This window comes from Leopardus geoffroyi, chromosome B4 (genome assembly GCF_018350155.1).
Source record: "Leopardus geoffroyi isolate Oge1 chromosome B4, O.geoffroyi_Oge1_pat1.0, whole genome shotgun sequence".
NCBI classification, from domain to species: Eukaryota; Metazoa; Chordata; class Mammalia; order Carnivora; family Felidae; genus Leopardus; species Leopardus geoffroyi.
In genome coordinates this window covers 19,485,899-19,510,020 of record NC_059341.1, presented here as the reverse complement: position 1 = coordinate 19,510,020, position 24,122 = coordinate 19,485,899, and the positions used below count along the sequence as shown (strand labels likewise).

The window sequence follows — 24,122 nt, the reverse complement described above, 5'->3', positions numbered from 1 at the left end:
TCGGCGCAATTGATAGGATACAGACCAGGCAGCTGGGCCACGCTTTGCGGCCCTCTCCCTCTGCCACCTGCCGACCGGAGGCACTGCTTCCGATTTTAGCAGCTTCTCGGGCCCTGGCCTTCCCTGAGTGGGATCTGTGGTTCCTCTGTTGACCTTTCGTTTCCTTTCTTTCACTCCCCTCCCTTCTGTTAGGTCAAGTACAAAAGAGATTTTGAAGAAAGCAAAGGGAGGGGGTTCAGCATCGTCACGGACACTCCTGAACTCCAGAGGCTGAAGAGGACTCAGGAGCAAATCAGTAACGTAGGTGACTGTTCGGTGCCTCGATCGCCCTAACTCGCGTGTCTGGATGAGAGAATGAGGTTGGGACTTGGAGGTGTCCTTGTCGCTACCGTGGGCAGGCGGTTCTCAAGGTGCTCATAAGATATGCCAGGCTCAACTGGGGACTCCTTCCGTTTGATTTCATCACGGTTACCTAGAGCCTCACACTTTAATAGCAACGACTATATTTCTGAATAGATATTTAACTTATTTCATTAAAGCGACTTGCGAAATGCGTTCACTAGAGAGATCAACTTGATGACGAGAATTGTGTATTTAGAAATATAGTCATCGCTATTAAAAGAGTTGTTATAATTTAGCATCTTATGCCATTTTTAATGGTTCTCCGCTTTTGCGTTTTTCCAAAACAGGACTTTTATAGGTAAAATTATACGCCTGACAGTTTTGGTTTTGGCTGTGGCTAATCAGACAAAAAATATATACACATAAGGCTAAGTATCTTGAATAATCTTATTTTGCTAATTGTGTGTATGTAAGCTTTCACACTTCAAACTAGAAATTTGTTGAAATGATGTATTCCATCGAATTTCTGAAACAAACATTTACGTATGACGTTGCTGTGGATTTGAAAGCTGTATCTCGTTAAGTAATATATTTTTCTTGACAAAGAAAATTGAGGAGAGCATCAGTTCCCAGCACATTAGGGACCAAAAGTGTTAATTCCATACTACGTGAAGGCGGATAAATAGCTTATCTTCATTTTCATAATTCATGCCTGTGATTATGTTTCTTCCAAAGTTTCTTTGAAGTTTGTCGAAATGTATTTTTTTTTTCAGAAAAAAAAAATCAGTTCAGTGTTAGGTATCCAAGAGGACATACGTATGAAAATTGACAACTATGTACATGATACAGAAGTATGCACAAATCTGCAAGATTCATGCTGTGTTTCATGAGAAGTGTATCTTGTGTATTACTTCCACCGAACTTTGTGTGTTATAAACGATGTTTATAGATGTTATAAACAATGGAGCCTTAATCTCCAGGAAGTGTTTACTTAGCAGATGGTTTAAACTCGCTGATGTTTGGCCGTCATCATCATATATAACAATTTGGAGATAAAATTGTAGTATACAATTTGAGAAAGAATTTTATTTGTGAAAAAAAACCCACAACGATGTGATGTTTTGAAAAAACTTCTTTAGGGAATAACAGGAGGTGGAGGGAACACTTTGTTTTGCCATATTCCCTAAGGTTTATTCATTATTTGCTCTTTAAATGGACATTTTAGGTTTGTAAGAACTTTTTTTTTTCCTTTGAAGGTAAAAGGGATGCATTTTAAAGATTCACGTCTTTTGTCCCCTCGTTTTTCTCCCCCGTCCCGACAACCCACCAGTCATGTGTTACCGCCCTCATCTTTCTTCCTCTTCATTCTTTCTTTAAATTAAAAAGTGATTTTTGTTTTTCAAAACGTGAGTTAGGGATACGGCACTGGCAGTTACACAGAATAACGTTTCTTTCTTTGGAGTATTTTTGGGGAACTTGAGAAAAAAACACAAAACAAAACCCAAAATAATGCCACACAAAACAAAGTTATATCGTAAGTCACAAACTGTCACAGAAATATATTTCAAAAAGAGCTAAACATTTCTACTCTAAGACATCCATGGGACAGCTACCATAAGGATTGCAGTCAATCGAAAGGTAAGCCCTTTAATTTATATTCAAATTAAGTCAATATTCATATTTAATAAGAAAAGAACTGATCATTTCACCAACCTTTATCATTAGCAGGAATATACATTTTATTCAACACGTGAAGCTGTTTGCAGATCCATTCTTAATTACGCAAAAACCCCTTATAACACAGGTACGTATAGGGACGTATGAATCTGTATGTATCATATACATGGCAGTATATACAAATACCATTTGGATTAAGCCTGTGATATAGACAACACTGATTTTTAAAAGCATGTAATTGAGACGACAGCTAAATTTATTTTATTTTATTTTATTTTATTTTATTTTATTTTATTTTATTTGCGATTGTCTTATGTTAGCCCCTTACCAGTGTTCCAAGGAGTTCTGGTTCCTAAGCCATGGTGAGGCGTAGTCATGTTTGAATAGCAGTAAAGAATATAGATATCATAATATTACCATTAGGGATTTATTCCTGAAGAAAGGAAACTGTTAAATATACTGAGGTCTCGTGAATTTTTTATTCATTAACAAGGCTGCAACTTTATGAACTTTTTCCGTGACCTCACAGGGTTTTCCACATTACTCAAAGATCTTTTTTTTCTTTTTCTTTTTTTTTTCTCTAAGAAACTTGGGCTAATATGGAAGGTGGCACTTTGGTTAGCCCAATTTTCCACATTACTTTCAGATAAACCCAAATACCGAAACATGTGCGCCAAATCCAGACAGATATTTTTGACAGTGGCCTGGACTGTGTCTGTTTGGAGAGGGAAGGGGGTGAGAAAATGTCCAGACTGGTCTCCACCAGAATTTGCCTGCTCGGGGTACTCGGACGAGCAGACTCATTCTGAAATTATAAGCCATATGACATTCAAGCTAAAAGTTTAATACAGGCTGATGTAGGTGGGTTATTAAGTCGAGGTCTTTGTAATCTTTATTTTTCCGTTTGCTTCATTTTCTTGTTTGTGTTTACTTTTACTTACTTGTTTTCCTTATTTTTATCTTTGAATATTGTATGGATCTTTCTAAGCTGCCTTTAATCCCTTTCAGACTAAAGAAAGTAGAAAGACATAAAACTGAATTTAATGACACCTCTTAGGTGTTTTGGGCAATGTGCTGTGGATGAATGGGCATTTTTGATTGCTTGTGTCTGTATTGGTGTTATGAAATTTTCTCAGCCACTCTGATTCATTTGTGCAGGATTTGAAATCATTTGGAAATACCCACTCAGTCTGCATCTGTTACTGAGATGTGGGATAGAACACAACCCATAAATTTGAAATTGTGTGTAATGAAAGGGGTGAACGTGGGTTTAGCCTTGACTTCTTTTTTTGGGGGGGGGGGTCTGTAATGACAGCATATTGAATCTGGGAGATTTATGAAATGCTGCAATTTAAAATTCCTCTCTTATATTACCGACTTAGTATAGCTGCAGAAAGAATAAGAAAAGAGGCCAGGTTTCAGAATTTACTGAATGGTTGGAAAGAAACAGAATGGTTTCTGAAACAACAACAACAACAACATTCCAGAAAATTCCAGAGAATGCCTAATTGTGTCCTCCCACGACCCACCAAAGTCCAGGGTAGAAATTCAGAAAGGGCAGACGTGACCTGGTAGAGCTCCACATTTTCTTTACTTCTTGATATTTTAGGGAAATGTTCTTAAAAGACAACGTACAGTCTTGTATCAAAGAATACTGTGCCTTTGGACATTTTCAAAAACCGTTTTCCTGTTGTCCTCAGACCTCTAGCTCGTGTGGGTAATTGGAAAGGTGGTTTCTGACGCTGGTGGTTACCACCTTCAGGTTTATAAGCAGTGCATTCAGGATACCTGCAGTTGGGCAGAGAACCACTGCCAACATCTAAGGGACTAGGTCGGGCCTTGAGAAGATTATTGATGTGTTTCATTCTGCCTGCTTACGCACTCATTTAAGCTGTGCTTTTAATTAGCTGAGACAGTCTATAGATAAATTGTGAAATGAAAGGGTAAAGTCCAACCCCAAGAGACTTTTAAAATCTTTGTGCTATGGATAAAATCTAGATGTTTATTTTCTAATTTACTTTAGGTAATGGAGAAATATATGGGGGGGAAGGGGAACCCCCCACCCCCCCGCCAAAACCAGATGACAGGATCCTGTATTTTGTGGACTGACTGGTAAGTCTGCCATTAGGTGATTTGTTAAGATTTGTGTCTGTCCTTGACTCACAGAGGAAATAATGTGTGTGTGTGTGTGTGTGTGTGTGTGTGTGTGTGTGTGTATGCATGCAGTGTGCCTGCCTGTGTTGGCTTCAGTGGGCATCTTTAAAACACACGGGCCCATAGACAACACAGGCAATAATATTTTCACCCGCTCTATATTCCTTCCCTTCCCCCGTCAGAATCTATCGGTTTGGTTATCTTTCCTGTTTCCCAAATACCCCTTCTTACTACCATTTTTGACGTAGCGTAGCCATTCATAAAATGTTCACTTGCTTCACAAGAAAAGCTAAGATTGAAGCTTTTTTTTTTTAAAAAATGTTACAGAGCAAAGAGTCTCTTCTCTAATTTGATATTGAAATGTAATTATTTTTAGCTTTTTTGATACAGCTACATAATTTTTCATTGACTTCTTAGAATGCAAAATAAATTATGTGTCCATTAATAAGCTCACATGGATGCTGATGATTTAGTTCCCTGAGATTTTGTGAGTTAGCTTCAAAAATATTAGATTATTGGAGGCAAACATGGCCTAATAATTGAATAGCAGTGTCTATGGGCTATTAAAATATTTGATTCAAAGTTAGGTTGAGTGTAAGGGTGAGCAGGAGGGTAGGGATGATTATCTAGGGATCTGGTCTCTGTTTGTAATTTAAATAAATCATTTTGACGGAGACTGACTGTGGCCATGTTCAGGCTGCTGACGGTGTGAAATTGAGTTGTATGGTGGACAGAAGACAAGCAGTCAAGAGAAATCCCCAAAGGCAAAATTTGTTATGTAATTGGGTCAACTCATGCATGAGAAATGCATGCTAATTGTAAACTGGTGGCGAAATTACAGTGTAAGAGGCAATTAGGTCTTCTATGAACCCGAACAACTGATACAGAAGGATTTCTCTTTCTTTTTACATTCAGCAAACATAAAAAAGTTTCTTTTTTTTAAAGGCGAGGAAGGTAAAAATCAGAAAGACATTCAGTGTTGACAGAGAGTATTTGTTAATTTTGTTCCTTACACAAGAAGCATAACTGTTTTATATGCCATGGAACATTTATCTGAAAGCTTCTGATTTTGAGTGGTAAAGTCTAATACATTAAGTAGTTGGAGAGGAGAATCGTACGGTTTTTTTGATACAACTCATAACCAGGTTGATTAGCGTAGATGAAATAACAGAGATCGTTATTAGGTCAGTAGCTTAGATTTAAGCCCTTGGAGGCTAGTATTTTCACAGAGTGAATTTATATGTCACTGTAATGGGCTGTACCTTACCTCCAACTTGTCTCAACTGGTAACTCCCATGTATTCCTGAGTAATAGGGGGTAAGTAGCCTTATCTTTAAAGCAAAGATCCAATATGTCAGAGAAGGTGATAGGGCATTAACATGTATTTTCCTTATAATACCGAACACATGTATGAATGCTTTATTTGTTTCGAAACACTTTGACATACCCAGTCTAATTAGATTCTCTGAACAACCTCTCCTCAGGGAAAGTATTTCTATAAGGAACACTTAGACTTTCATGAGAAAAATGTACGGAAAATCACCTCTCGGTGCTTTCTCGTGTCCAAATCCGTGGTTTCCCTCACACCTGGTTTTGCTTTATTTTTCCACCTAGGGCAGAACTTCAAAGGTTGATCTCTTCTTTTTATCCTCCGGTTTTTAGCCACAGCCACTTAAAGAAACAAATACATCCCAGACCAGTAATTACTTGTGCATGGCAAGTACAAGGGTTGTGGCTGTAAAATGGCATTGTCTAAACGGGAGGTGGGGGAGGGCCCCCAGAGTAAAAGAATTAACACATATGACTTTTTTTTTTTTTTTTTTTTTTTGGAAACAGAGATTAACGATCCCTCCCGCAAACAATTTCTGAAGATCCTTCTTTAGTGAAATTCCTTTCCCTCATTCTTTTCTTTTCTCTTCCCCTGTGTTCAGGCCCCTTAGCCTGCCTGAGTTATTGCGGGACCTCCTAATTGGCCTTCTCTCCTTCCAGGCTCCTTCTGGAGCTTTTCCATTGTATCTTGAACACTGGCACCAGATGAGTCTTTCTAAAATATCTCTTTCATCAAGACCCTAATTATGATTCACTAAGAACTTCCCTGGGAGCTCCACTCTGCGTAGGACAAAGTCTAATCTCCGAAGCTCTTTCATTCTGACTCTCAGGGCCCTCCACGATCGGCTCCTAAATTACTTTTCCCCGTATCTTTCACTGCCTGTCAACACGGTTCTTCCGTTTCTTTTAGGCCTGACTAAGTTAGTCTGTCCTGGGCTTTTGCATGAGTCACTCCTCTCGTTTGGCACAATTTCACAGTGTCTGTAAATGATCCTGGACCCACACTCAGACCCCAGCTACCGCGATCTTTCTCCTCTCCCAATCACGACAGTGCTTTGCTCGATGGCACCATTAGCCGCACCGCTCATTTCACACATCACGTTCCACAGTTTGGTCTGAAGGAGCATTTTCACTGGTTATGTGTTTTACTTCTCTAGCTTCAGGAACATGAAGACCATCCACGTCTTCTTCAATTTATTTTTTGCCTCTCTAAGAATGCATATCATGGTGCTTTGTACTTCACCTTTCTGGTCACATCCTTGGCCCTCCCTGCCCTCGCTTGGTTGTGGGAAGAAGTCTCTAAACTGCTCCTGCCTGCCACAGGACTGCCTCTTCTCCCTCCCGAGCTGCTCTCTTTGTGGTTTCTTGCAAGTTCCTAAAATGCACATCTGATCACGTCACTTTCTACCTTAAAATGTATCTCTTGCTCCCTATTGCCTTTGGGGTGAAATGCAAATACTGTAGCAGGGAATATGAGACTGTCTCTGGTTTATTGCCAGATGAGATCTCCAGCCTGGGGGTCCCTCTTGAACCCTCAGCCTTATGCACTTCCCACTTCCATCTGGAAGGTTCTTTGTACCCTTTCCATATCCCTTCTACGCCCAGAGCCTACCTCTTCTTCCCTGGCCTTCCTCTTTCTCTTGGCATCCTGGCAGTCTCGTTCTGGAACTGCATGCTGAGTTAGCTTCCTCCTGAACTGAACTCTATGAAGGTTCAGGCTTTTTCTCTGTCACCCCAGGGCTGAACACAGAGCCACGTTTGATAAGTGGATGCATTAACTTCTTGGCCCAACATACCTTCTTCTCAAGGCTTCTCACTGTGCCCGAGGCTGTCAGCTCCCCTATGGCTTCACCAGGACTGCTTCTGTAAACACACCCATTTTGATACTTTGACCAGCGAATCCCCTCCAGTCTTGTGTGAATTTCATTGTACAGCGGAGATTATTACAAGCCGTTCTGATAGCTCTAGATCTGTCTTAATCACAGCATCTCTTTTAAGGTCTGTGCAGATACACATCAATTTCCTTCCTTAAAACTCCCAGATCTTTCCTTCATTCCGTCATTCTGTAGCACGTTGAAGTTGCCTAATAAATACTCAGGAAATGACCGATTTTTTTTTTTTTTAATGTTTATTTATTTTTGAGAGAGGGAGGGGCAGAGAGAGAGAGGGAGACAGAGAGTCTGAAGCAGGTTCCATGCTGTCAGCTCAGAGCCTGATGGGGGGAGCTGTGAGATCATTACCTGAGCCAAAGTTAGACATTTAACTAACTGAGCCACCCGGGTGGCCCATGACTGAATTCTTTTGAGGGTATTATTTCCTCAAGTTTTTTTTTTTTTTTTTTTTTTTTTCTTTTTCAGAAGAGTCTGCCTTACCATCCACTTCTCAGTCTAAGCAAATCAAATCTTTCCTAGGATATGCACCACAGTAGGGTAGGGAACCAGCACGTCCTTTCAACACAAAATTGCTAATGCCTGGAATAGTGCTTGACAACGTAGCAGGTGCTCAGGAAATGTATGTTGTGTACATGAATGAAGTGATAATATTTAAAATATTGACAAATTTGCACATTCTTTCTCTTGAAACCTCTCTTTGCAAGGGAGTTCGTAGCTTTTTTTTTCTTCAGAGTTTATTTATGTATCTTGAGAGTGTGCGCGAGCAGGGGAGGAGTAGAGAGAGAGAGAGAGGGAGAGAGAGAATCCCAAGTGGGCTCCACAGTGTCAGCACAGAGCCTGACAAGGGGCTGGAAGTCACAAACTGTGAGATGATGACCTGGGCCGAAATCAAGAGTCGGATGCCTGACCGACTGCGCCATCCAGGTGCCCCCCAGAGAGTTCTTAGCTTTGAAAGTTGCTTCAAATTTGTTGTTTGTTTTGTGTTGCTTCAGAACACCCATTTTTTTCACTGTCTCCTCTTTTTACTTAAACACTCAGTGATTTCTATAGTTTTCATCAAAAGTTGATGGCAGTATTTTCTCAGTAAAGCAGGAACATTTGCTTTCTAATGTGGCATTTAAGAATTTCACTGTATTAGGGGCGCCTGGGTGGCTCAGTCGGTTAAACGTCTGACTTCGGCTCCGGTCATGATCTAGCGGTTGATGAGTTCGAGCCCCGCATTGGGCTCTGTGCTGACAGCTCAGAGCCTGGAGCTGCTTTGGGTTCTATGTCTCCCTCTCTGTCTATACCTCCCCCACTCATTCTCTCTCTCTCTCTCTCTCTCTCTGTCTTAAAAATAAACATTGAAGGGGCGCCTGGGTGGCTCAGTCGGTTAAGCGTCCGACTTCAGCTCAGGTCACGATCTCACTGTCCGTGAGTTCGAGCCCCACGTCGGGCTCTGGGCTGATGGCTCAGAGCCTGGAGTCTGCTTCCGATTCTGTGTCTCCCTCTCTCTCTGCCCCTCCCCCGTTCATGCTCTGTCTCTCTCTGTCTCAAAAATAAATAAACGTTAAAAAAAAAAAAATTAAAAAAAAATAAACATTGAAAAAAAAAAGAATTCAGAATATCAGTGTATTAGAAATCCAATGACCACCCCTGTTTTAAAATGTCAGGCAATTTACTTTTATCTTATCCTATCTTATCTTATCTTATGTTATCTTATCTCATCTTATCTTATCGTGTCTAAATATCTGATAAATGGGACTTGCATTAGACTGTCCAGGCTGCCATAACAAAATATCACAGGCTGCGTGGCTTAAATCACAGAAATTTATTTTCTCACAGTTCCAGAGGCAGGAAGTCCAGGATCAAGGGCCAGCAGGATTGACTTCTGGTGACAGCTCTTGTCTCGGCTGGGAGAGCACACTTTCTTACTGTGTCCTCATATGGCCTTTTCCTACATGTATGTGTATAAGAGAAAGAGGTCTCTGGTGTCTCTTCCTCTTCTTGGAAGGACACCAGTTGAATTGGATCAGGGCCCCAGCCTTTGACCTCATTTAACCTGAATTACCTTCTTAAAATTTCCATCTCCAAAGACAGTCACACTGGGGCTAAGGGTTTCAAGATACGAGTTTCGGGGGAGGGGACACAATTCAGTCCATAATGGGGACAAATGAGAAGTGATCTGCATACATCATAGGGACTTTTGAGATAACTAAGTAATATACATTTTGTAATCATAAGCTCCTATCATAAGTCAGCTTCTTTAGCAGAGGTGGATTACAATACCTTGTGTCATCTCGGGAAAACTTCTACATCCGGTTTTTAAATTTTTTTTTTCTGTTTTCAAACTGAACAATTTTGACAACAACAAAAAAGAATTTCCTTCTGGGTCCTATTTCCGATCCTTAATTGGCCCTTGCAAGCCTCTTTATTTGTGGTTTTGAGCCACAGTCATTTATAGAAACAAAGATAGCATATAGTAGTAATTACGTTTTCCAGGTCTCAGTGGAATGATGGAGCTCAGAATGTAGATCTCACATGTCCTGTGCTGGCAGTCTGGCCTGGACAGACGTGAGGGAAAGGAGGGCAGAGGTGTGACAATAGAAAAGAAATATTTCTGTGCCACGGGGAAAGCCGAATAAAGATGAGCTTTTTAAAAAATGTTGCAATTTCCAGCGCACGATACAGATTAAAAACTTACAAAGTATCTGAATTTTCTTCCAGATTTTATTATACCCTTTGGGACATACCTACTGCGAGCACATACTGTGAACGTTAAAGAAGATCTGGTAGTCTTGCCTACATATTTGTGGAGTTGCCAGATGCGACCGTCATTAATAATTATGCCACATCATTATAACTTTGGTGGATTTTTGCAGGTAGGTTTGAAACCGGTTATTCTTCCAGCTAATAAGTGTAATAGTCGCAACTTACTAAGAGGTCATGAATCAAAGGAGACATTAGAAAGAGATTTAATTAGAAGCCATTGGTAACCCAAGCCAAGTTTATACAATTAAGGGAAATTGCACCACTGGAAGTTAGAGGCAAGAATGTCTTCCTTTTTGTAAGCAGATGCAGATAGATATGTTCTCTAATTTGCATTTCATTTTCCTAGAAGAATTATGTCATGGAAATTGCTTTTCTTTATTTTTTGCTCATACTTTCTACCGTAGGTTCCTTTTCTTTCACGGTCGTCAGGCCTGCTCTGTAGCCTTTCTGTCTTGGGTACAGAATCGCATGCAATGCTGTTTGTAAAAGGATATGTCTACATTTGTCTTCGAAGGGCCGGTTGCTTTTGTGCAGTACCCTTAGGCTTGGTTCCAAGGACAAGAAGCAAGAAGCGATGATCACTTATTTTTTTGTTTGCTTATATTTGCGATGGATTTTTCCTCTTGTGGCTATATTAACTATAACCAAGTCGACTTTGAATTCGTTTGAATTAAGCTTTCGTGTCATGGCCTTCTGCGAACGATGATGAAAATGGCAGAGTTTGTCTGTTTCGGAAAGTATGAAATAGAGTATAGATGCAGAAAAAAGAATGAAAGGAGAAAAACCTTTAAAGAAATCATTCTGGCCTTAACACTTGTCATTGTCGAGAGCGAGAATTGAATTTTCCCAAACAGAGTGATTTCAATGTTCGCTTTTGTTGTGTAATTGTGATGAACCCGTTGAGGGCAAGCAGCATTTCTTGCTCATGCTGGAATCTTCTAGAACACGGTGCTTCAACTGTGATGAATAAGACAAGGGGGAAGTTGCTTTCACGGTTACGCTGCATATGTGTTTGTTCTTTAAACATTTGCTGTGGACCTCACGTTCACCGGGCCCCATAGATGGCGGAGAAAGTGAGAAACCACTCTGTGTATGCGTTTATACTCTTGTGAGGGTGCCTTCAGTGGCTGGCCAAGGTTTTCACCGCCGCAGGGCAGTCTTAAAAGCTGTAAGGCGAGGAAGGAAGGAAGGAAGGAATACGATAAGGTTGGGAGCACCTCGAGCCTACTTGTCAGAGTGTGGAGAGAGACAGAGACGCCATTACTGAAATGCAGACTGAGGCAAGATTGGTGAAAGATTGGTATCGTATTTTCAAATATGCATATTTTTGGTATCTCCAAGGCCAAAAAAAAATCTCCAAGAGAAATCACTTTGAACACGTTAACTGACTCAACAGACATTGTTGAGTGTTTACCATACGCCAGGCACTTTGCCAGGAGGCGGGGGATATAATGAGAAACGAAATAAATTTGACCCCTGACCTCATGGAGCTGGGTGTTCACCCTCTAACGGGCAAGCAGACCATGGCTGCCCAGGATGATAAATGCTCGATAGAGGGAAACCCTGTGCTGTTATCAGAGGGGTGGCCAGCCAGGTTTGGGAGGTAAAGGAATTGAAAGCTTGCCAACGTTACTTGAAAATAGCCTTTGAAGAATTTTACTAAATCATTTTTTTGAATTGCGATTGGTATTGTTTGTTTGTACAGTAGATACCATCAACTTTGCGTTAAAGTTTGCCCCTCTCCTTCCATCTGTTTTCTGTATTCCCTGTTTGCCTGTCAGTGGGGGTGTCCAGAAAATATCACGCAAAATTAATCAAGCCATAGATTACACACAAAATGTAAAAAAAGAATGAGCATTTATAGCAGAGTATCGATTAGCTTATTTAAAAAAATTTTTTTAATGTTTATTTTTGAGAGAGAGAAAGAGAGAGAGAGAGAGAGAGAGAGAGAGAGACAGAATGCGAGCAGGGGAGGGGCAGAGAGAGAGGGAGACACAGAATCTGAAACAGGCTCCAGGCTCTGAGCTGTCAGCACAGAGCCCGACACGCGGCTCAAACCCACAGACCGCGAGATCATGACCTGAGCCGAAGTCGGACGCTCAACCGACTGAGCCACCCAGGTACCCCTCTATCAGCTTATTAATGTCACAGTGGCTAAGAAGATTAGTATGTAAATATTTGCATACACTTAAAAACTCAGACGCATGTTCTCTCCATCTTGGTTTTCAGTACTCAAGAGGCTGAAAAGTTTTGAAAGTAAAGCGATGACCATTTTTCTTCATCTCTTTTGTACCGTCACCCTCTGTAGGGATAGTTTCGAATCAAAAACTTCTCAGGACTCGGTCCAAAATATTGACAGAACATATTGCATCTTAAAAATGTACACGTACCCAAAAAGAGCCCTACACACACGTGATGCGTATGTTTTGCATACATAGGTCGCGTGTACTGGCGTGTCTGAGGAGGGAGCTCCGCAAAGCTGATGATAAACATTGGTTAGCGCTGTTTGGTTTCCACCTTCGGTGTTGCTGGCCCAATCTGTGCCGACGACGAACCTCTGGGACGTCCCCTCAGTGCTGTGGGGTCTTTTCCTGCCAAATATTGTTCTCTTGCAAGATTAAATAGCTGAATCAGTGTGGCCTGAATCTTGATCCTGCTGAGAATATTAAGACTCCCGCAGGTTGTAATACAGATTAGCTGGTGAGAGCTCTGTTGGAAAAATAAAGTGAGTTTCCCTAAATGAATTTATCAACTGCTGGGAACCTCTTTGTATCCTCTAGCATGAGTGTGTGTGTGCTGGCAGTTAACCACTTATTTCCCTCATTTTCCCCAAAACTTCCTCCTGCCCACACCTGGGCATCAACTGTAAACGTTTTCATAACTTTATTGCACGTTTCTGTTTTGCCAGATAAGACATTTGGCATGTTAAAATGATTAAGTACTGTGAAGGGTAAGTCATTATTTACTGAAGGAGGAAAGCCATTTTCTCGGGAATTGTGCAGTGAATTTCACATTATTTCTATAACGAAGCGAGCCACACCACTGAGTTATTTGGAGTCAGCTGATTGGCATTTTGCATTTTGATCACGGGGTTTACATTATCAGTTGAAAAATGGGGAAATATTTAAGAGGTAGGCGTAAGGGCCAAATTTATTTCCATCACCTCCAAACTCCATTCTATTGCTATTTCTGCTTCTAGGGTTAGAGTATAACCTTTGAAGGTTCTGAATTCCACAGAGATTGTGGGGTTCCCCCTCAAATGAAACAAATAATAATAATAAAAAAATCAACACCAATACTGCTAAGATCTAGGACACAGTACACACGGGTAGGCTGAAAATGAATAGCTGTTCGACTTTCCGATTGCAGGCTTCTGGATAAGTCGGTGGAACTCTCTTCCATTTTGAGGGGGCCCTTCCCTCGCTTGTGTACGAAGCCTGTGCTCAACTGCCTATGAGGCAGTTCAGTACTCAAGTACTCAGTACACCATCTGCTGCCTCCAGTATCGCCCATTTGTCTCCTGGCACCTCGTGTGCACGCGCGTGTGATTTCCCAGTACCGACGCCTGTGACTGATTTGTTGAGGGCAGAGCATGACACAGTTGTAATATTGTTCACCTTATCGGCACTGTACTGACCTTTGCAGATCGCTCCGTAGGTTATTACTGTGATTATCACTATCAGTATTCTAAATGTGAAATGATTAGTTAAATCATGATTTTTTAAAATGTTTATTTACTTTTGAGAGAGAGAGAGAGAGCGTGCGCGCGCGAGCGCACGCCCACGCATGGGTGGGGGAGGGGCGGAGAGAGAGGGAGACAGAGAACCCCAAGAAGGCTCCACGCTGTCAGCACGGACCCCGATGCGGGGCTTGAACTTGCGAACCCTGAGATCGTGACCTGAGACGAAATCAAGAGTCGGATGCTTACCTGACTGAGCCACCCAGGCGCCCCAGTTAAATTGTTTTTTGGTGGGCATAAATGCACCAAACGCTGGGCATAGAAAATGTCCTGAGGGAGGACAGGACAAGAAGGGAGCTGTGTCCGGTTGGCAGCTTTTAGTGTGCCTTCATAAAACAGCCACTGTTTTGTACTTATCCCATATGAGGGTGTTAGGCTAAGTACTACCTGACCTTAATTTCTGAATACTTTGGAAGTTAGCTTGTAAAAAACTGGGGTCAGCCAGAACTGAGGTCTTCCATCCGTTAATCTGGTTTGCCTTTCTTTTTTGGACGCTTGACTCTTTGAGTCACGTTGGTGGCGTTATTGAAATTTGCAGTCTTTCAGAATTAGACTTTCAAGGTACATTTTAAAAAGTAACTTTTAGGGGCGCCTGGGTGGCGCAGTCGGTTAAGCGTCCGACTTCAGCCAGGTCACGATCTCGCGGTCCGTGAGTTTGAGCCCCGCGTCAGTCTCTGGCCTGATGGCTCAGAGCCTGGAGCCTGTTTCTGATTCTGTGTCTCCCTCTCTCTCTGCCCCTCCCCCGTTCATGCTCTGTCTCTCTGTCCCAAAAATAAATAAACATTGAAAAAAAAATTAAAATAAAATAAAATAAAAAGTAACTTTTAGGTATTAAACTGTAAATATTATCAGTGGCTTAAAAAAATTCATCCGTTCAAGTGGACAAAATAGTGATGTATTATCCTTAGTAAATGCCAATGGGATTTCCATGCCTGGGATTTTTCAGTATTAAGACTCTTTTAAATTGTGAAATGTGTCACACATACAAAACAGTCCACAGAAACTTACGTAGAGTGTAAAGGATAGTAATAAAGCAGGCACCCGTGTACCCACCACCCAGCTTAAGAAATAGAAAACTTTCGGGGCGCCTGGGTGGCTCAGTCGGTTAAGCATCCGACTTCAGCTCAGGTCATGATCTCGCGGTCCATGAGTTTGAGCCCTGCGTCAGGCTCTGTGCTGACAGCTCGGAGCCTGGAGCCTGCTTCACATTCTGTGTCTCCCCCTCTCTCGGCCCCTCCCCTGCTCATGCTCTGTCTCTCTCTGTCTCAAAAATAAATAAAAACATTAAAAAAAAAAAAAGAAATAGAAAACTTTAGAAAATTTTGAAGGTCCCTGTGTTTCCTTGGGTTTATACCTCATCCCCCTGAGTAGCTACCAACAAAAGGGCTACAGCATTTTGAAACACAGATTTTCATTGTGAAATGATGGAAAGATGATATGAAAACCCAGTTCCCATGTATGGAAACAACGTACGGATTTTGAAGAAAATCTGATCGGCTTCTTGTACCACTAAAAGCACACACAGTCAGTGGGGTGCCTGGGTGGCTCAGCTGGTTAAGCATCTGACTTCAGCTCAGGTCATGATCTCATGGTTTGTGGGTTCGAGTCCCGAGTCGGGTTCTGGCTGACACGGAGCCTGCTTTGGATTCTGTGTCTCCCTCTCTCTCTGCCCCTCCCGTGCTCGTGCTCTGTCTCTCTCTCTCTCAAAAATAAACATTTAAAAGAAAGATAAAAGAAAGAGCCAGGATTTGAGTGTAGATTTTTTTCTGACTCTCAAATACAGGATTCTCCCTTTACATCAGAATTTTGGGATCATCCCTTCTATGCGATATCTGGAGCCCTTGTGCTGTAGAGTAAATGTCAAGATAGGAATTTCTTTGTTACTGTTAATGCAGAAGTTGATTTATCCTTAAAAGGCACTTTGGAGATCGCATCCTGCTATTAGGACCAAATTTAGAAGTTTCAGATTTTTTAACCCTGGGAACAGAGCTTTATCACCCATGAGTACAGCCTCCCATTGAAATATTGGATTCTGACCTGAGCCAAAATTGAGTTGGATGTTCAACTGACTGAGCCACCCAGGCACCCCAAAAAGATTTTGTAAGTAAGGGAATGACACCGGATTTTTGGGTCACTGTGTGAATGTTGGGAGTGGCTGACGTAGGCTTGTTGTCAGCCTGGCCCTTCTCTGGGTGGGATTTCATTGTGATTGTCTCCATGGGATCTTGGAGCCCCTTATGTCTGGCTGTTGGGCCTTGGGATGATTATGATACCAGTACTTGTAGGGGTCGGCTCTTGGAGAACAGAAGAAGAAGAAAATAATGCATTCCGGTATCTCTATTTTTAAGCTATGCCAATAAAAACAAGAATGTAAGCAGTTTTACCACGTGGATTTAGAACCGAATGACGAATGCTGAGCACAAGTGTCTGTATGGTATGTAAATAGGGCAGTTGTGCGTTCACGCCCCAACTGTGACACAAGCCTGGGATGGCTAGTCTCAGACACAATGTCAGGTTGGCAGGTTTGAAAGTGCAAAGCCGTATAAATATGTATGCCTTCAGCATCGCGTGCAAATGCTACATTAGTTCCGTACAAATATGGAGAGAAATATCCCAGTTAACTGAACTGTCTGCAGCGGGGGCAGTGGGGGGTGTTCTGGTCAACTTCTTATTGTGTTTCAATAAAGGTTAAGCCTAAACCTTTGTTGCTTTATGATGGTGTCTCCAAAAGTCAGATGACAAACCGGACTGTAGCTAATGGAACTGAGTCTTGCTCATTGAACAGGCCAGAGATGACAGACCCTGATCCGCATAGGTCATTATATAGGGCACAGAGGGTCGCGGAGGTGACCTCCAGAGTCCGTTTTATCCTCAGGACGCTGTCTGGAAGCAATATTTTCGGAAGTCCATGAGGATGCCTGTTTGAGACCGTTCACCTTTGACTACCTTTGAGTCCTAAAGTCATGGTGCACAGGAACAAAATCCTGGTAGTTGAATGGTTTTAAATGACTTAGTTTTTTGTTTACAAGGAGTTGAGGACTGGATCCTAGTTACAAGCAAAGGAAATTAGTTTTGGGTTGTAACAAGACACACGAGTAAGAAACAAGAAATAGCTTCCTACGATATGTGGATTACAGGATAAAGCCTTAAGGCTCTTTCAACTTTTAAAATGACCTACTTAAAATTTTTTTAAATGTGTATTCATTTTTGAGAGACAGAGAGAGACAGAGTTGGAGCAGGGGAGGGGCAGAGAGAGAGAGAGATACAGAATCCGAAACAGGCTCCAGGCTCTGAGCTGTCAGCACAGAGACTGATGTGGGGCTCGTACCCATGAACCGTGAGATCGTGACATGAGCCGAAGTCGAGCGCTCAACTGCCTGAGCCACCCAGGCGCCCCTAAAATGATCTATTTTAGCAGAGCATTATATCTCAATCGTTATGCCCCTTTTCGCCTATGTCTCCAATGGGAATGATAATATTTGATGCTTATTTTAAATTGAGAGGATCAAGGACAGCCTGATGGAAAAGCCCTTTGTGTGACGCAGTAAAAAGCCACCGTTAAGTAAAAATATGAAGTCAAGCTCTGTCTATGGATATAAGTACACGGAGGGGTGATTGGCGTCCCTTTTTGGCCTCTTATAATTTTAGGAGAATGTGATTGAGACACATGGGGAAAGCAGTGTCGTCTCGCTTTGTAGACTCTGGGAATCGTGTGTGCCCTGATGCAGGGGAGGGGAGAGCGGGAGCCATCACGGGCTGCTCTGCACTGGGCAGGTCCTCTTCAATCCCTCCAGACCACACAGCGAAAGCCAAGTGAGGCTCCCAAAATGTTGTATTTTGAAATAGAGATTAATACCAGGCAAAAAGTGCCATGTTTTATGGAAGGTCCAGTTTCCTTCTACCTTAAGGTGTTGTTCTTTTAAAAAGAATTATTTGAGATGAACTGATATTTGTGGCCCCGAAAAAGAGTCAAACTAACCTCATTCATAAGGTGGGAGAATGTTGAAGTCTGAACACACAGGATTACAAGGTCATTTTGAAGGACAGCATGTGCAATAATTAGAACAGGCAGAAATTAAACCACAATGAACAGTAATCCTGAAGAAAATTAAAACACAGAAAACACTGCATTATTTATTTGGATTCAGTGGGAACTTGCCAAGGGAGAGGCAGCTGGCTTTCTGCTCTTTGAAATGTTTGTAGACTGGAGGAGAAGCTGTCAATCAGATTTAAGCCCTCACTTAATTCTTGCTCTTAGGCCAGATCTAACTGTACAGTGAAGTAGGGAAGAGACGCGGTTAACTCCGTGACTCAGGACAGAAAAGACGTGAACCATCGTGACAAGTAGATCTGAGCTGGGACTCTGCACAGTTTCATTATCACTACCTGCCATTTCCTAGGCTCTGTCCTCAGCAGACCTGTGGGTCCTAGATGCTGATTTTAGAGGCAGACAAGGCCTGGGTTCGAAGGACAGCACCTCCTTTTGTTACCACTGTTGCTCTAGGAAACAGAATACTAAGGGGTTTCTGCCTCATCCATTTCCCTACATCTAAATTTCCACATCTGTAAAATGGAAATAAAAAAAATCCACAACTCGTAGGATTATTATAGGAATTGAACATTAGCTTTTATTTGTAGTTCAAACACTTGACTTAGTGCTCAATAAGTGATAGTTTTGTTATTGTCGTGAAATAGATTGGAAATGGAAATGAGGTCGTGGCGCGAAAATGTTTGAAGAGTCACATGGTTTAGTGTCTGTAGAAATAGGAAGAGGATTTCCAGTCTTCAAACTGACGGCCATTTCTAACAATCTATTTTATTTTATTTAGACTCTCCCATAGTAACATTATTTTGATCACTATCAGTCACAGTTTCGCAGAAAACATCATCATTGGGGCGTGCCTGGGTGGCTCCATTGGTTAAGTGTCCGACTCTTGATTTCGGCTCAGGTCGTGATCTCACGGTTCGTGAGTTCCAGCCCTGTGTCGGGCTCTGTGCTGACAGAGCAGAGCCTGGTTGGGATTCTGTCTCTCCCGCTCTCTCTGCCTCTCTCTCTCTCGAAATAAATAAATAAACTTAAAAAAATGAAAAAAAAAATCATCATTAAAGAGGTTGCAAAGTTTTCCTGGGAGCTGATGTCCATTATAGAATTTTCACTGATGAGCACAGAAGTTGATCCTTTTAATGAGAATAAGCATACTCACTTAGTGATTCTCATGTATTCAAGATGAAAAAAAAATTCTCGTTAATGCAACTTGGCACAACACATATTATTATAAGTTTGCAAATGAATTGTTCCCCAACTTAGGCGCGGGACCCTGTGATCTTCAGACACATCCTTAATGATGTTTTGCTTCCTCACAAACATTATGATAGACATCAAGGTTACTGAAATGTCAGCTTTTAAATAGGATGTGGGAGATGGATGGATGATGGGGGAAGCCTATATGTCTGCTGGAATTCTGTGTTTTCACTTAAAAGGGTAGAAACTAACATTTAAATTCTGTTGCTGCTTCATTAAAGGGCACAGATTCCAGATTCAGTTTTTGATCTGAGGGAGGAGATCTGTCAGTGTCCGTGGCAATTTCCAGGCGATATAGATATTTTAAGGCACATCACTGGGGTGGGTTTGCTCGCTGGGGGTTCCCCAGTTCTGTTATCTGCGTCCTTCCGTGCAGGGCTTACTGACTTTGATAAAAGAGAAGCCGATAATCATCTACAGCGTTAGTTAATATCAGTATTACTTGTACGCTCGCAGTTGCCATCCGTCATGTTTCGCCCCCTCTTGGAAGATCCAGAATTTCTGTTGTTTTTCATCCAGAAGTGAATTTATTTTGCAACCTTTGTTACGGATAACCAATTTGTGTGTTACACATAATCCACATCTGAGAGAGGATTATAGATGCTTCCTCAGGGCGACTTTTATGGCACTTACCACACTGTGCCAAAGGACTGATTTAATTTCCTTTCTCCCCAGCCAGGTAGACTGTGGTTCCTTGAGCTCAGGGAATGTGGCCAGTAATATTTTTAACCTCAGCACCAGACGTAGTGCCTGGCGTGTATTAGCATCCAATAAACGTTTTCGTGAATAAATAGAATTGTGTGGCATTTTGCCTCACCGTTGCACAGACTGGAAGTTTGTTCCCAGGTTCACTTCCCCTCAAAACTCTTCATGAGGCCCCGCCCTATTTTGCCACCCTCTCAGCTCTCTTTGCCCCCTGGCAGAGATGCGTTGCGATGTCTCAAAGATCTGTCTGTTAAGAGAATATCCGGTAGGTTGTGTGGTCTGACTTCAGCAATAGATTAATTGGGAGATCACAGGGGCTGCATCTGGAAATTGTGTACAGCACAAACATCCGTATTGCCCAGGCCGGAATTCAGTCCTGCGGCTTGCCTGACTTCAGGGGACCAAGAAGGAAGACAAAAAGTGGGTATTGGTGGCCACAGTCAGTCCCCGTCGTGTACATTTTATGAGTAGTCGGTCCTCCTAGACTAGGCAGAAATACAGTAGTGCCTCCTTATCTGTGGGGGATGTATTTCAAGACCCCCAGTAGATGCCTGAACCCCCAGACAACACCGAACCCTACACATACTATGTTTTCTCCCATGCAGATGCACCCGTGATAAAGTTTAATGCATAAATTAGGCACAGTAAGAGGTGGACGACAGCAAATAATAACAAAAGAGAACCGCGATAATAATGGACGGCGAGACAAGTCATGGGAGTGTGGTCTTCCTCTCCTTCTCTCAAAATCCCTTATTGTACTGTACTCCCCCGCCTTCCCGGGATGGCGTGAAGATGACAGAGTGACGGTGCGAGAGGGTAAAGTGAGGTGAATGATGTAGACACCACGACACAATGTTAGGCAGCCACTGACCTTCTGATGACAAGTCAGGAGGAGGGACCATCTGCTCCCAGACCATCGGTGACCGCGAGTAACTGAACTGCTGAAAGGAAAACTGTGGGTAAGTGGGGGAGGCTACTGCAGTGCCATGCTTTGTGTGTCCGGTCAGCCTTTAAATTGCTTGTGTGTTCTCAGATGAGCAGAATTTGAGTTTCGGGGAGAAGGAGGCCCTCTGTGTAGTAGAAGTGATACTTTGGGCTGAAAACCCTTTCTCTGTCTTCTTTGTCGTGACCGTAGACCTGTCAAGTCTGCCTTAGCTAGAGAGGAGACTGACGTCCGATCGAAAATGAGTGGTGAGGGACGCCTGGGTGGCCCAGTCAATTGGGCGTCCAACTTCAGCTAGGTCATGATCTCGCGGTTTGTGGGTTCGAGCCCCGCGTCGGGCTCTGTGCTGACAGCTCAGAGCCTGGAGCCTGCTTCGGATTCTGTGTCTCCCTCTTTCTTTGCGCCCCCCCCCCCGCCCCGACTCAAAAATAAGTAAACATTAGTCAAATAAAAACAATAAAGTGGGCAGTGAGACCATGTAATAATGTGATGAAAGGGTGGCAAAAGTTCAAGTGTGAAATGCAGACTTGATTTCTTTTGTTTTCAAAGTTAATGAAAAAATATTTTTTAAGTGAATTTATACTGTCACAGAAAGTACAAAAGTAAAAAAAAATGGAAACTCATCAGCTGGCCATAGACTGAGCTGCGAAGACGCAGATGGTCACAAGAAAATCATCTCCTTGATACATGTCTCCCCCGGAGAAGAACCTTAGCCTGTCCCCATTTGGAAGTGGGAGCTGGGTGGAGGACAGGAGCCACCTGCCAACTGACAATGGTATTGTGTCCAACTTTACTAAACCATGGAGCTTTATTGTATTTTCTTCCCCCCCCCCCCTTTTTTTTTAACGGAGATATAACTGATACATAACATACTAGTTTTAGGTGTGCAGCATAATGATTTGCTATTTGTGTACATTATGACATAGTAGATCTATTTACCATCCATCACTGCACATAGTTACAATTTCTTTTTCTTGTAATAAGAACTCCTAAGATCCACTCTCTTAGCAACTTTGAAATATACAGATTGGTATTGTTAACTGTAGATATTATGCCGTACATTACCTACCCGGGACTTATTTATTTTAGGACTGGAAGTCTGTACCTTTTGGCCTCCTTCACCCATTTTGCTTATCCTCTAGGCTGCCTCTAGTAACCATCAGTCTGCCCTCTGTGTATTTTCATTTATAATTTTTGAAAAGTTTGCTGGGGTGCCTGGGTGGCTCAGCCAGTTAAGTGTTCAGCTCTTGGTTTTGGCTCAGGTCATGATCTCATGGACATGATCTCACAGTTGTGAGATTGAGCCCCGAGTTGGGCTCTGCATTAATAGCACAGAGCCTGCTTGGGATTCTCTCTCTCTCTCTCTCTCTCTCTCTCTCTCCCTTTCGCTCAAAATAAATAAACTTAAAAAAAAAAACCCAAAAGTGGGGCACCTGGGTGGCTCAGTCAGTTAAACATCTGACTTTGGCTGGGTCATGATCTCACAGTTCATGGGTTTGAGTGCCCATTGGGCTCTGTGCTGACAGCTCAGAGCCTGGAGCCTGCTTCAGATCCTGTGTCTCCCTTTCTCTCTGCCCGTCCCCCACTCACACTCTGTATTTCTCTCTCAAAAAATAAATAAACATTAAAAAAATTTAAAAAACCCCAAGAGTTTGCATTTATCTGCTGTGACTGCAAAAGAATCAGACATAATACAATGGTATACAGCTAAGTTTAGAGGATGTTATATTGTGAAAAATGTTTTTGAGTCATAGTCTTTGTGAACAAGCTAGTTTCTGAGGCCATTGAGTGACTTAAAAAAACTGACATTTCCTTTTGGGGTCACATGTAACAATTCATAAATTTACTCTAGAAGAGAACTTCATTCATTTCGGCCCAGGAGAGATGCATCTAAATGTAAATAAAAATTATGAATAATCTAAAGGCTTCAAATAGTTTGTGGAAATTCCCAGTTTGTGGCTATGGAATGGCAAACACAACTGAGGGAATCTAGCCTCTTCCGAAGGATTGTGCCTTTTTTTTTTTTTTTGTCATGCAAACTTGTGCATGTATTTTATGAAGTGTTAATGCAGTTAGTATCTAATGTTCCTAATTTATGCAATTGGATATTTCATAAGTGGGCTTTCTGCATGCAAGCATTTGTACACATTAATATTTATGCAAGTATTCAAATCAATGCAAGGGCATCTGTCTGAGTGTGTGATAAAAATATGCATATGCATGAACATTTGTACCAGGGGATAAGTCCCCAAAGTTAGTGATTGCTGAGGTTACAGTTTTCAACTTTTGTCCTTTTGACAGAATTTCTTTGACTAGAAAAAGCATGCAGAGAAATAGCACAGGCACTAATATTGACAAATAGAATTGTTTTATTTAAGTGTATTTAATAGATGTAAGTGACAACTGTTGAAGTGTCTTTAATCAGCAATGCAATTTTTAGAAAATAGTATTTTAGAATATATGGCAGTTGTCACAAAGAGCATTTATTCTAACACATTGCCAACACAAAGAACGTGTGGTTAGTAAGGAAATAATTTTGGTCAGAAATATTTTATTTCTTGTATGGCCAACTAATCTTTGACAAAGCAAGAAAGAATATCCAATGGAATAAGAATGGTCTCTTCAGCAAGTGATGCTGAGAAAACTAGACAGCGACATGCAGAAGAATGAACCTGGACCTCTTTCTTACACCATACACAAAAATAAACTCAAAATGGATGAAAGACCTCAATGTAAGACAGGAAGCCATCAAAATCCTCGAGGAGAAAGCAGGCAAAAACCTCTTTGATCTTGGCCGCAGCAACTTCTTACTCAACACATCTCCAGAGGCAAGAGAAACAAAAGCAAAATGAACTATCAAAATAAAAAGCTTCTGCACAGCAAAGGAAACAATCAGCAAAACTAAAAGGCAACCAACGGAATGGGAGAAGATATTTGCAAACGACATATCAGGTAAAGGGTTAGTATCCAAAATATATAAAGAACTTATCAAACTCAACACCCCAAAAACAAGTAACCCAGTGAAGAAATGGGCAAAAGACATGAATAGACACTTCTCCAAAGAAGACATCCAGATGGCCAACCGACACATGAAAAAATGCTCCACATCACTCATCATCAGGGAAATACAAATCGAAACCACAATGAGATACCACCTGACACCTGTCAGAATGGCTAACATGAACAACTCAGGCAACAACAGATTTGGTGAGGATGCGGAGAAAGAGGATCTCTTTTGTCCTGCTGGTGGGAATGCAAACTGGTGCAGCCGCTCTGGAAAACAGTATG

General features: G+C 41.9%; 1 long non-coding RNA gene across 1 annotated transcript; it reads left to right on the top strand.

The window, feature by feature from the left end:
* The first annotated feature begins 306 nt into the window (after positions 1–306).
* On the top strand, positions 307–21,154 carry LOC123590819. Its single transcript, XR_006708989.1, has 4 exons — positions 307–2,146; positions 4,043–4,131; positions 10,101–10,255; positions 20,497–21,154. It is a non-coding gene; the product is annotated as an uncharacterized LOC123590819 (long non-coding RNA).
* Positions 21,155–24,122: the final 2,968 nt, after the last annotated feature.